This window comes from Engystomops pustulosus, chromosome 1 (assembly GCF_040894005.1).
Source record: "Engystomops pustulosus chromosome 1, aEngPut4.maternal, whole genome shotgun sequence".
Taxonomy (NCBI): domain Eukaryota; kingdom Metazoa; phylum Chordata; class Amphibia; order Anura; family Leptodactylidae; genus Engystomops; species Engystomops pustulosus.
In genome coordinates this window covers 21,799,899-21,812,486 of record NC_092411.1, presented here as the reverse complement: position 1 = coordinate 21,812,486, position 12,588 = coordinate 21,799,899, and positions in this window count along the sequence as shown.

The window sequence follows — 12,588 nt, the reverse complement described above, 5'->3', positions numbered from 1 at the left end:
AAGCCATGACCCCTCCAATACTGCCCCCTGTAGACCCACACTAGAATACATCACCAGAACTTTAAAGCGCTTGGCCAGAAATTTCTTTCCATGGTCAGCCCCCGGTGATAAGTACTCAGCCCCCGGTGATAAGTATTCAGCCCCCGGTGATAAGTACTCAGCCCCCGGTGATAAGTATTCAGCCCCCGGTGATGAGTATTCGCCCCCCGGTGATGAGTATTCAGTTCCGGTGATAAGTATTCAGCCCCCGGTGATAAGTACTCAGCCCCCGGTGATAAGTATTCAGCCCCCCGTGATAAGTATTCAGCCCCCCGTGATAAGTATTCAGCCCCCGGTGAGAAGTATTCAGCCCCCGGTGAGAAGTATTCAGCCCCCGGTGATAAGTACTCAGCCCCCGGTGATAAGTATTCAGCCCCCGGTGATAAGTATTCAGCCCCCCGTGATAAGTATTCAGCCCCCCGTGATAAGTATTCAGCCCCTGGTGATAAGTATTCAGCCCCCGGTGATAAGTATTCAGCCCCCGGTGATAAGTATTCAGCCCCCGGTGATAAGTACTCAGCCCCCGGTGATAAGTATTCAGCCCCCGGTGATAAGTATTCAGCCCCCCGTGATAAGTATTCAGCCCCCCGTGATAAGTATTCAGCCCCCGGTGAGAAGTATTCAGCCCCCGGTGATAAGTATTCAGCCCCCGGTGATAAGTACTCAGCCCCCGGGGATAAGTATTCAGCCCCCGGTGATAAGTATTCAGCCCCCGGTGATAAGTATTCAGCCCCCGGTGATAAGTACTCAGCCCCCGGTGATAAGTATTCAGCCCCCCGTGATAAGTATTCAGCCCCCGGTGAGAAGTATTCAGCCCCCGGTGATAAGTATTCAGCCCCCGGTGATAAGTATTCAGCCCCTAGTGATAAGTATTCAGCCCCCGGTGATAAGTACTTAGCCCCCGGTGATAAGTATTCAGCCCCTGGTGATAAGTATTCAGCCCCCCGTGATAAGTATTCAGCCCCCCGTGATAAGTATTCAGCCCCCGGTGAGAAGTATTCAGCCCCCGGTGAGAAGTATTCAGCCCCCGGGGATAAGTATTCAGCCCCCGGTGATAAGTATTCAGCCCCTGGTGATAAGTACTCAGCCCCCGGTGATAAGTATTCAGCCCCCGGTGATAAGTATTCAGCCCCCCGTGATAAGTATTCAGCCCCCCGTGATAAGTATTCAGCCCCTGGTGATAAGTATTCAGCCCCCGGTGATGAGTATTCAGCTCCCGGTGATAAGTATTCAGCCCCTGGTGATAAGTATTCAGCCCCCGGTGATAAGTATTCAGCCCCCGTTGATAAGTATTCAGCCCCTGGTGATAAGTATTCAGTCCCTGGTGATAAGTATTCAGTCCCTGGTGATAAGTATTCAGCCCCTGGTGATAAGTATTCACCCCCCGGTGATAAGTATTCAGCCCCTGGTGATAAGTATTCAGCCCCCGGTGATAAGTATTCAGCCCCCGGTGATGAGTATTCAGCCCCTGGTGATAAGTATTCAGCCCCCGGTAATAAGTATTCAGCCCCTGTTGATAAGTATTCTTGCCCTGGTGATAAGTATTCAGCCCCCGGTGATAAGTATTCAGCCCCCGGTGATAAGTATTCAGCCCCCGGTGATAAGTATTCAGCCCCAGGTGATAAGTATTCAGCCCCAGGTGATAAGTATTCAGCCCCCCGGTGATAAGTATTCAGCCCCAGGTGATAAGTATTCAGCTTCCGGTGATAAGTATTCAGCTTCCGGTGATAAGTATTCAGCTTCCGGTGATAAGTATTCAGCCCCAGGTGATAAGTATTCAGCCCCTGGTGATAAGTATTCAGCCCCCAGTGATAAGTATTCAGCCCCCGGTGATAAATATTCAGCCCCCGGTGATAAGTATTCAGCCCCAGGTGATAAGAATTCAGCCCCAGGTGATAAGTATTCAGCCCCCGGTGATAAGTATTCAGCCCCCGGTGATGAGTATTCGCCCCCCGGTGATGAGTATTCAGTTCCGGTGATAAGTATTCAGCCCCCGGTGATAAGTACTCAGCCCCCGGTGATAAGTATTCAGCCCCCCGTGATAAGTATTCAGCCCCCCGTGATAACTATTCAGCCCCCGGTGAGAAGTATTCAGCCCCCGGTGATAAGTATTCAGCCCCTGGTGATAAGTATTCAGCCCCCGGTGATAAGTACTCAGCCCCCGGTGATAAGTATTCAGCCCCCGGTGATAAGTATTCAGCCCCCCGTGATAAGTATTCAGCCCCCCGTGATAAGTATTCAGCCCCTGGTGATAAGTATTCAGCCCCCGGTGATAAGTATTCAGCCCCCGGTGATAAGTATTCAGCCCCCGGTTATAAGTACTCAGCCCCCGGTGATAAGTATTCAGCCCCCGGTGATAAGTATTCAGCCCCCCGTGATAAGTATTCAGCCCCCCGTGATAAGTATTCAGCCCCCGGTGAGAAGTATTCAGCCCCCGGTGATAAGTATTCAGCCCCCGGTGATAAGTACTCAGCCCCCGGGGATAAGTATTCAGCCCCCGGTGATAAGTATTCAGCCCCCGGTGATAAGTATTCAGCCCCCGGTGATAAGTACTCAGCCCCCGGTGATAAGTATTCAGCCCCCCGTGATAAGTATTCAGCCCCCGGTGAGAAGTATTCAGCCCCCGGTGAGAAGTATTCAGCCCCCGGTGATAAGTATTCAGCCCCTAGTGATAAGTATTCAGCCCCCGGTGATAAGTACTTAGCCCCCGGTGATAAGTATTCAGCCCCTGGTGATAAGTATTCAGCCCCCCGTGATAAGTATTCAGCCCCCCGTGATAAGTATTCAGCCCCCGGTGAGAAGTATTCAGCCCCCGGTGAGAAGTATTCAGCCCCCGGGGATAAGTATTCAGCCCCCAGTGATAAGTATTCAGCCCCCGGTGATAAGTATTCAGCCCCTGGTGATAAGTACTCAGCCCCCGGTGATAAGTATTCAGCCCCCGGTGATAAGTATTCAGCCCCCCGTGATAAGTATTCAGCCCCCCGTGATAAGTATTCAGCCCCCGGTGAGAAGTATTCAGCCCCCGGTGATAAGTATTCAGCCCCCGGTGATAAGTATTCAGCCCCTAGTGATAAGTATTCAGCCCCCGGTGATAAGTACTCAGCCCCCGGTGATAAGTATTCAGCCCCTGGTGATAAGTATTCAGCCCCCCGTGATAAGTATTCAGCCCCCCGTGATAAGTATTCAGCCCCCGGTGAGAAGTATTCAGCCCCCGGTGATAAGTATTCAGCCCCCCGTGATAAGTATTCAGCCCCCGGTGAGCCCCCGGTGATAAGTATTCAGCACCTGGTGATAAGTATTCAGCCCCCGGTGATAAGTATTCAGCCCCCGGTGATGAGTATTCAGCTCCCGGTGATAAGTATTCAGCCCCTGGTGATAAGTATTCAGCCCCTAGTGATAAGTATTCAGCCCCTGGTGATAAGTATTCAGCCCCCGGTGATAAGTATTCAGCCCCCGGTGATAAGTATTCAGCCCTCGGTGATAAGTATTCAGCCCCCGGTGATAAGTATTCAGCCCCCGGTGATAAGTATTCAGCCCCAGTTGATGAGTATTCAGCCCCTGGTGATAAGTATTCAGCCCCCGTTGATGAGTATTCAGCCCCCGGTGATAAGTATTCAGTCCCCGGTGATAAGTATTCAGCAACTGGTGATAAGCATTCAGCCCCCGGTGATAAGTATTCAGCCCCTGGTGATAAGTATTCAGCCCCCGGTGATGAGTATTCAGCTCCCGGTGATAAGTATTCAGCCCCTGGTGATAAGTATTCAGCCCCCGGTGATAAGTATTCAGCCCCCGTTGATAAGTATTCAGCCCCTGGTGATAAGTATTCAGCCCCCGGTAATAAGTATTCAGCCCCTGTTGATAAGTATTCAGCCCCTGGTGATAAGTATTCAGTCCCTGGTGATAAGTATTCAGTCCCTGGTGATAAGTATTCAGCCCCTGGTGATAAGTATTCACCCCCCGGTGATAAGTATTCAGCCCCTGGTGATAAGTATTCAGCCCCCGGTGATAAGTATTCAGCCCCCGGTGATGAGTATTCAGCCCCTGGTGATAAGTATTCAGCCCCCGGTAATAAGTATTCAGCCCCTGTTGATAAGTATTCAGCCCCTGGTGATAAGTATTCAGCCCCCGGTAATAAGTATTCAGCCCCTGTTGATAAGTATTCTTGCCCTGGTGATAAGTATTCAGCCCCCGGTGATAAGTATTCAGCCCCCGGTGATAAGTATTCAGCCCCCGGTGATAAGTATTCAGCCCCAGGTGATAAGTATTCAGCCCCAGGTGATAAGTATTCAGCCCCCCGGTGATAAGTATTCAGCCCCAGGTGATAAGTATTCAGCTTCCGGTGATAAGTATTCAGCTTCCGGTGATAAGTATTCAGCTTCCGGTGATAAGTATTCAGCCCCAGGTGATAAGTATTCAGCCCCTGGTGATAAGTATTCAGCCCCCAGTGATAAGTATTCAGCCCCCGGTGATAAATATTCAGCCCCCAGTGATAAGTATTCAGCCCCAGGTGATAAGAATTCAGCCCCAGGTGATAAGTATTCAGCCCCCGGTGATAAGTATTCAGCCCCTGGTGATAAGTATTCAGTCCCCGGTGATAAGTATTCAGCCCCCGGTGATAAGTATTCAGCCCCCGGTGATAAGTATTCAGCCCCTGGTGATAAGTATTCAGCCCCCGGTGATAAGTATTCAGTCCCCGGTGATAAGTATTCAGCCCCCGGTGATAAGTATTCAGCCCCCGGTGATAAGTATTCAGCCCCCGGTGATAAGTATTCAGCCCCTGGTGATAAGTATTCAGCCCCTGGTGATAAGTATTCAGTCCCCGGTGATAAGTATTCAGCCCCCGGTGATAAGTATTCAGCCCCCGGTGATAAGTATTCAGCCCCCGGTGATAAGTATTCAGCCCCTGGTGATAAGTATTCAGCCCCCGGTGATAAGTATTCAGTCCCCGGTGATAAGTATTCAGCCCCTGGTGATAAGTATTCAGCCCCTGGTGATAAGAATTCAGTCCCCGGTGATAAGTATTCAGCCCCCGGTGATAAGTATTCAGCCCCTGGTGATAAGTATTCAGCCCCCGGTGATAAGTATTCAGTCCCCGGTGATAAGTATTCAGCCCCCGGTGATAAGTATTCAGTCCCCGGTGATAAGTATTCAGCCCCCGGTGATAAGTATTCAGCCCCCGGTGATAAGTACTCAGCCCCCGGTGATAAGTATTCAGCCCCAGTGATAAGTATTCAGCCCCCGGTGATAAGTATTCAGCCCCCGGTGATAAGTATTCAGCCCCTGGTGATAAGTATTCAGCCCCCGGTGATAAGTATTCCCCCCCCGGTGATAAGTATTCAGCCCCCGGTGATAAGTATTCAGCCCCCGGTGATAAGTATTCAGCCCCCGGTGATAAGTATTCGGCCCCCGGTGATGAGTATTCAGCCCTTGGTGATAAGTATTCAGCCCCTGGTGATAAGTATTCGGCCCCTGGTGATAAGTATTCAGCCCCTGGTGATAAGTATTCAGCCCCCGGTGATAAGTATTCAGCCCCCGGTGATAAGTATTCAGCCCCCGGTGATGAGTATTCAGCCCCTGGTGATAAGTATTCAGCCCCCGGTGATAAGTATTCAGCCCCTGGTGATAAGTATTCAGCCCCCGGTGATAAGTATTAAGCCCCCGGTGATAAGTATTCAGCCCCCGGTGATAAGTATTCAGCCCCCGGTGATAAGTATTCCTCCTCCGGTGATAAGTATTCAGCCCCCGGTGATAAGTATTCAGCCCCCGGTGATAAGTATTCAGCCCCCGGTGATGAGTATTCAGCCCCCCGTGATAAGTATTCAGCCCCCGGTGATAAGCATTCAGCCCCTTGTGATAAGTATTCAGCTTCTGGTGATAAGTATTCAGCCCCTAGTGATAAGTATTCAGCCCCCGGTGATAAGTACTCAGCCCCCAGTGATAAGTATTCAGCCCCCGGTGGTAAGTATTCAGCCCCCGGTGATAAGTATTCAACCCCCGATGATAAGTATTCAACCCCCGGTGATAAGTATTCAGCCCCCGGTGGTAAGTATTCAGCCCCCGGTGATAAGTATCTAGCCCCCGGTGATAAGTATTCAGCCCCAGGTGATAAGTATTAAGCCCCTGGTGGTAAGTATTCAGCCCCCGGTGATAAGTATTCAGCCCCTGGTGATTAGTATTCAGCCCCTTGTGGTAAGTATTCAGCCCCCGGTGATAAGTATTCAGCCCCTGGTGATAAGTATTCAGCACCTGGTGATAAGTATTCAGCCCCTGGTGATAAGTATTCAGCCCCCGGTGATAAGTATTCAGCCCCTAGTGATAAGTATTCAGCCCCTGGTGATAAGTATTCAGCCCCCGGTGATAAGTATTCAGCACCCGGTGATAAGTATTCAGCCCCCGTTGATGAGTATTCAGCCCCTGGTGATAAGTATTCAGCCCCCGTTGATGAGTATTCAGCCCCCGGTGATAAGTATTCAGCCCCCCGTGATAAGTATTCAGCCCCCGGTGAGAAGTATTCAGCCCCCGGTGAGAAGTATTCAGCCCCCGGGGATAAGTATTCAGCCCCCGGTGATAAGTATTCAGCCCCTGGTGATAAGTATTCAGCCCCCGCTGATGAGTATTCAGCCCCCGGTGATAAGTATTCAGCCCCCGTTGATGAGTATTCAGCCCCTGGTGATAAGTATTCAGCCCCCGGTAATAAGTATTCAGCCCCTGTTGATAAGTATTCAGCCCCTGGTGATAAGTATTCAGCCCTCGGTGATAAGTATTCAGCCCCCGGTGATAAGTATTCAGCCCCAGGTAATAAGTATTCAGCCCCTGTTGATAAGTTTTCAGCCCCCGGTAATAAGTATTCAGCCCCTAGTGATAAGTATTCAGCCCCTGGTGATAAGTATTCAGCCCCCGGTAATAAGTATTCAGCCCCTAGTGATAAGTATTCAGCCCCTGGTGATAAGTATTCAGCCCCTAGTGATAAGTATTCAGCCCCCGGTAATAAGTATTCAGCCCCTAGTGATAAGTATTCAGCCCCTAGTGATTAGTATTCAGCCCCAGGTGATAAGTATTCAGCCCCCGGTGATAAGTATTCAGCCCCCGGTAATAAGTATTCAGCCCCTAGTGATAAGTATTCAGCAACTGGTGATAAGTATTCTGCCCCTGGTGATAAGTATTCGGCCCCTGGTGATAAGTATTCAGCCCCTGGTGATAAGTATTCAGTCCCTGGTGATAAGTATTCTTGCCCTGGTGATAAGTATTCAGCCCATGGTTATAAGTATTCAGCCCCTGGTGATAAGTATTCAGCCCCCGGTGATAAGTATTCAGCCCCAGGTGATAAGTATTCAGCCCCAGGTGATAAGTATTCAGCCCCCGGTGATAAGTATTCAGCCCCCGGTGATAAGTATTCAGCCCCCCGGTGATAAGTATTCAGCTTCCGGTGATAAGTATTCAGCCCCAGGTGATAAGTATTCAGCCCCCGGTGATAAGTATTCAGTCCCTGGTGATAAGTATTCAGCCCCAGGTGATAAGTATTCAGCCCCCGGTGATAAATATTCAGCCCCCGGTGATAAGTATTCAGCCCCAGGTGATAAGTATTCAGCCCCAGGTGATAAGTATTCAGCCCCCGGTGATAAGTATTCAGCCTCCGGTGATAAGTATTCAGCCCCTGGTGATAAGTATTCAGCCCCCGGTGATAAGTATTCAGTCCCCGGTGATAAGTATTCAGCCCCCGGTGATAAGTATTCAGTCCCCGGTGATAAGTATTCAGCCCCTGGTGATAAGTATTCAGCCCCTGGTGATAAGTATTCAGCCCTGGTGATTAGTATTCAGCCCCCGGTGATAAGTATTCAGCCCCCGGTGATAAGTATTCAGCCTCCGGTGATAAGTATTCAGCTCCTGGTGATAAGTATTCAGCCTCCGGTGACAAGTATTCAGCCCCCGGTGATAAGTATTCAGCCCCCGGTGATAAGTATTCAGCCCCCGGTGATAAATATTCCTCCCCCGGTGATAAGTCTTCATTCCCCGGTGATGAGTATTCAGTCCCCGGTGATGAGTATTCAGTCCCCGGTGATGAGTATTCAGCCCTTGGTGATAAGTATTCAGCCCCAGGTGATAAGTATTCGGCCCCCAGTGATAAGTATTCAGCCCCTGGTGATAAGTATTCAGCCCCCGGTGATAAGTATTCCTCCTCCGGTGATAAGTATTCAGCCCCCGGTGATAAGTATTCAGCCCCTGGTGATAAGTATTCAGCCCTCGGTGATAAGTATTCAGCCCCCGGTGATAAGTATTCAGCCCCTGGTGATAAGTATTAAGCCCCCGGTGATAAGTATTCAGCCCCTGGTGATAAGTATTCAGCCCCCGGTGATAAGTATTAAGCCCCCGGTTATAAGTATTCAGCCCCCGGTGATAAGTATTCAGCCCCCGGTGATAAGTATTCAGCCCCTGGTGATAAGTATTCAGCCCCCGGTGATAAGTATTCAGCCCCTGGTGATAAGTATTAAGCCCCCGGTGATAAGTATTCAGCCCCTGGTGATAAGTATTCAGCCCCCGGTGATAAGTATTAAGCCCCCGGTGATAAGTATTCAGCCCCCGGTGATAAGTATTCAGCCCCCGGTGATAAGTATTCAGCCCCCGGTGATAAGTATTCAGCCCCTGGTGATAAGTATTCAGCCCCCGGTGATAAGTATTCAGCCCCAGGTGATAAGTATTCAGCCCCTGGTGATAAGTATTCAGCCCCCGGTGATAAGTATTAAGCCCCCGGTGATAAGTATTCAGCCCCCGGTGATAAGTATTCAGCCCCCGGTGATAAGTATTCCTCCTCCGGTGATAAGTATTCAGCCCCCGGTGATAAGTATTCAGCCCCCGGTGATAAGTATTCAGCCCATGGTGATAAGTATTCAGCCCCGGTGATAAGCATTCAGCCCCTTGTGATAAGTACTCAGCTTCTGGTGATAAGTTTTCAGCCCCTAGTGATAAGTATTCAGCCCCCGGTGATAAGTACTCAGCCCCTGGTGATAAGTATTCAGCCCCCGGTGATAAGTATTCAGCCCCCGGTGATAAGTATTCAGCCCATGGTGATAAGTATTCAGCCCCGGTGATAAGCATTCAGCCCCTTGTGATAAGTACTCAGCTTCTGGTGATAAGTATTCAGCCCCTAGTGATAAGTATTCAGCCCCCGGTGATAAGTACTCAGCCCCTGGTGATAAGTATTCAGCCCCCGGTGATAAGTATTCAGCCCCCGGTGATAAGTATTCAGCCCCTGGTGGTATCATCCCCCAGTGATAAGTATTCGGCTCTGGTGATAAGTATTCTGCCCCCGATGATAAGTATTCAACCCCCGGTGATAAGTATTCAGCCCCCGGTGGTAAGTATTCAGCCCCCGGTGATAAGTATTCAGTCCCAGGTGATAAGTATTCAGCCCCCGGGGATAAGTATTCAGCCCCCGGTGATAAGTATTCAGCCCCCCGGTGATAAGTGTTCAGCTTCCGGTGATAAGTATTCAGCCCCCGGTGATAAGTATTCAGCCCCCCGGTGATAAGTATTCAGTCCCTGGTGATAAGTATTCAGCCCCAGGTGATAAGTATTCAGCCCCCGGTGATAAATATTCAGCCCCCGGTGATAAGTATTCAGCCCCAGGTGATAAGTATTCAGCCCCAGGTGATAAGTATTCAGCCCCCGTGATAAGTATTCAGCCTCCGGTGATAAGTATTCAGCCCCTGGTGATAAGTATTCAGTCCCCGGTGATAAGTATTCAGCCCCCGGTGATAAGTATTCAGTCCCCGGTGATAAGTATTCAGCCCCCGGTGATAAGTACTCAGCCCCCGGTGATAAGTATTCAGCCCCTGGTGATAAGTATTCAGCCCCGGTGATAAGTATTCAGCCCCCGGTGATAAGTATTCAGCCCCTGGTGATAAGTATTCAGCCCCCGGTGATAAGTATTCAGCCCCCGGTGATGAGTATTCAGTCCCCGGTGATGAGTATTCAGCCCTTGGTGATAAGTATTCAGCCCCTGGTGATAAGTATTCGGCCCCCAGTGATAAGTATTCAGCCCCTGGTGATAAGTATTCAGCCCCCGGTGATAAGTATTCCTCCTCCGGTGATAAGTATTCAGCCCCCGGTGATAAGTATTCAGCCCCTGGTGATAAGTATTCAGCCCTCGGTGATAAGTATTCAGCCCCCGGTGATAAGGATTCAGCCCCTGGTGATAAGTATTAAGCCCCCGGTGATAAGTATTCAGCCCCCGGTGATAAGTATTCAGCCCCCGGTGATAAGTATTAAGCCCCCGGTGATAAGTATTCAGCCCCCGGTGATAAGTATTCAGCCCCCGGTGATAAGTATTCAGCCCCTGGTGATAAGTATTCAGCCCCCGGTGATAAGTGTTCAGCCCCCGGTGATAAGTATTCAGCCCCCGGTGATAAGTATTCAGCCCCCGGTGATAAGTATTCAGCCCCCGGTGATAAGTATTCAGCCCCAGGTGATAAGTATTCAGCCCCTGGTGATAAGTATTCAGCCCCCGGTGATAAGTATTAAGCCCCCGGTGATAAGTATTCAGCCCCCGGTGATAAGTATTCAGCCCCCGGTGATAAGTATTCCTCCTCCGGTGATAAGTATTCAGCCCCCGGTGATAAGTATTCAGCCCCCGGTGATAAGTATTCAGCCCCGGTGATAAGCATTCAGCCCCTTGTGATAAGTACTCAGCTTCTGGTGATAAGTATTCAGCCCCTAGTGATAAGTATTCAGCCCCCGGTGATAAGTACTCAGCCCCCGGTGATAAGTATTCAGCCCCCGGTGATAAGTATTCAGCCCCCGGTGATAAGTATTCAGCCCCTGGTGGTATCATCCCCCAGTGATAAGTATTAGGCTCTGGTGATAAGTATTCTGCCCCCGATGATAAGTATTCAACCCCCGGTGATAAGTATTCAGCCCCCGGTGGTAAGTATTCAGCCCCCGGTGATAAGTATTTAGCCCCCGGTGAGAAGTATTTAGCCCCCGGTGATAAGTATTCAGCCCCAGGTGATAAGTATTCAGCCCCTGGTGGTAAGTATTCAGCCCCCGGTGATAAGTATTTAGCCCCCGGTGATAAGTATTCAGCCCCTGGTGATTAGTATTCAGCCCCTTGTGGTAAGTATTCAGCCCCCGGTGGTAAGCATTCAGCCCCCGGTGATAAGTATTCTGCCCCTGGTGATAAGTATTCAGCCCCCGGTGATAAGTATTCAGCTCCCCGTGATAAGTATTCAGCCCCCGGTGATAAGTATTCAGCCCCTGGTGATAAGTATTCAGCCCCTGGTGGTAAGTATTCAGCCCCCGGTGATAAGTATTTAGCCCCCGGTGATAAGTATTCAGCCCCTGGTGATTAGTATTCAGCCCCTTGTGGTAAGTATTCAGCCCCCGGTGGTAAGCATTCAGCCCCCGGTGATAAGTATTCTGCCCCTGGTGATAAGTATTCAGCCCCCGGTGATAAGTATTCAGCCCCCTGGTGATAAGTATTCAGCCCCTGGTAATAAGTATTCATCCCCCAGTGATAAGTATTCGGCTCTGGTGATAAGTATTCAGCCCCCGGTGATAAGTATTCGGCTCTGGTGATAAGTATTCAGCCCCCGGTGATAAGTATTCAGCCCCTGGTGATAAGTACTCAGCCCCTGGTAATAAGTATTCAGTCCCCAGTGATAAGTATTCAGCCCCCGGTCATAAGTATTCATCCCCGGTGATAAGTATTCAGCCCCTGGTGATAAGTATTCAGCCCCCGGTGATGAGTATTCAGCCCCCGGTGATGAGTATTCAGCTCCCGTTGATGAGTATTCAGCCCCCGGTGATAAGTATTCAGCCCCTGGTAATAAGTATTCAGTCCCCAGTGATAAGTATTCAGCCCCCGGTGATAAGTATTCAGCCCCTGTTGATAAGTATTCAGCCCCAGGTGATAAGTATTCAGCCTCTGGTAATAAGTATTCAGCCCCCAGTAATAAGTATTCGGCTCTGCTGATAAGTATTCAGCCCCCAGTAATAAGTATTCAGCCCCTGGTGATAAGTATTCGGCCCCCGGTGATAAGTATTCAGCCCCCGGGGATAAGTATTCAGCCCCCGGGGATAAGTATTCAGCCCCTGGTGATAAGTATTCAGCCCCCGGTAATAAGTATTCAGCCCTGGTGATAAGTATTCAGCCCCCGGTGATAAGTATTCAGCCCCCGGGGATAAGTATTCAGCCCCCGGGGATAAGTATTCAGCCCCTGGTGATAAGTATTCAGCCCCCGGTAATAAGTATTCAGCCCTGGTGATAAGTATTTGGCCCCCGGTGATAAGTGTTCGGCTCTGGTGATAAGTATTCAGCTCCTGGTGATAAGTATTCAGCCCCCGTTGATAAGTATTCAGCCCCTGGTGATAAGTATTCGTCTCTGGTGATAAGTATTCGGCCCCCTGGTGATAAGTATTCAGCCCCCGGTGATAAGTATTAAGCCCCCGGTGATAAGTATTCGGCTCTGGTGATAAGTATTCAGCCCCCGGTGATAAGTATTAAGCCCCGGTGATAAGTATTCGGCCCCCGGTGATAAGTATTCAGCCCCTTTG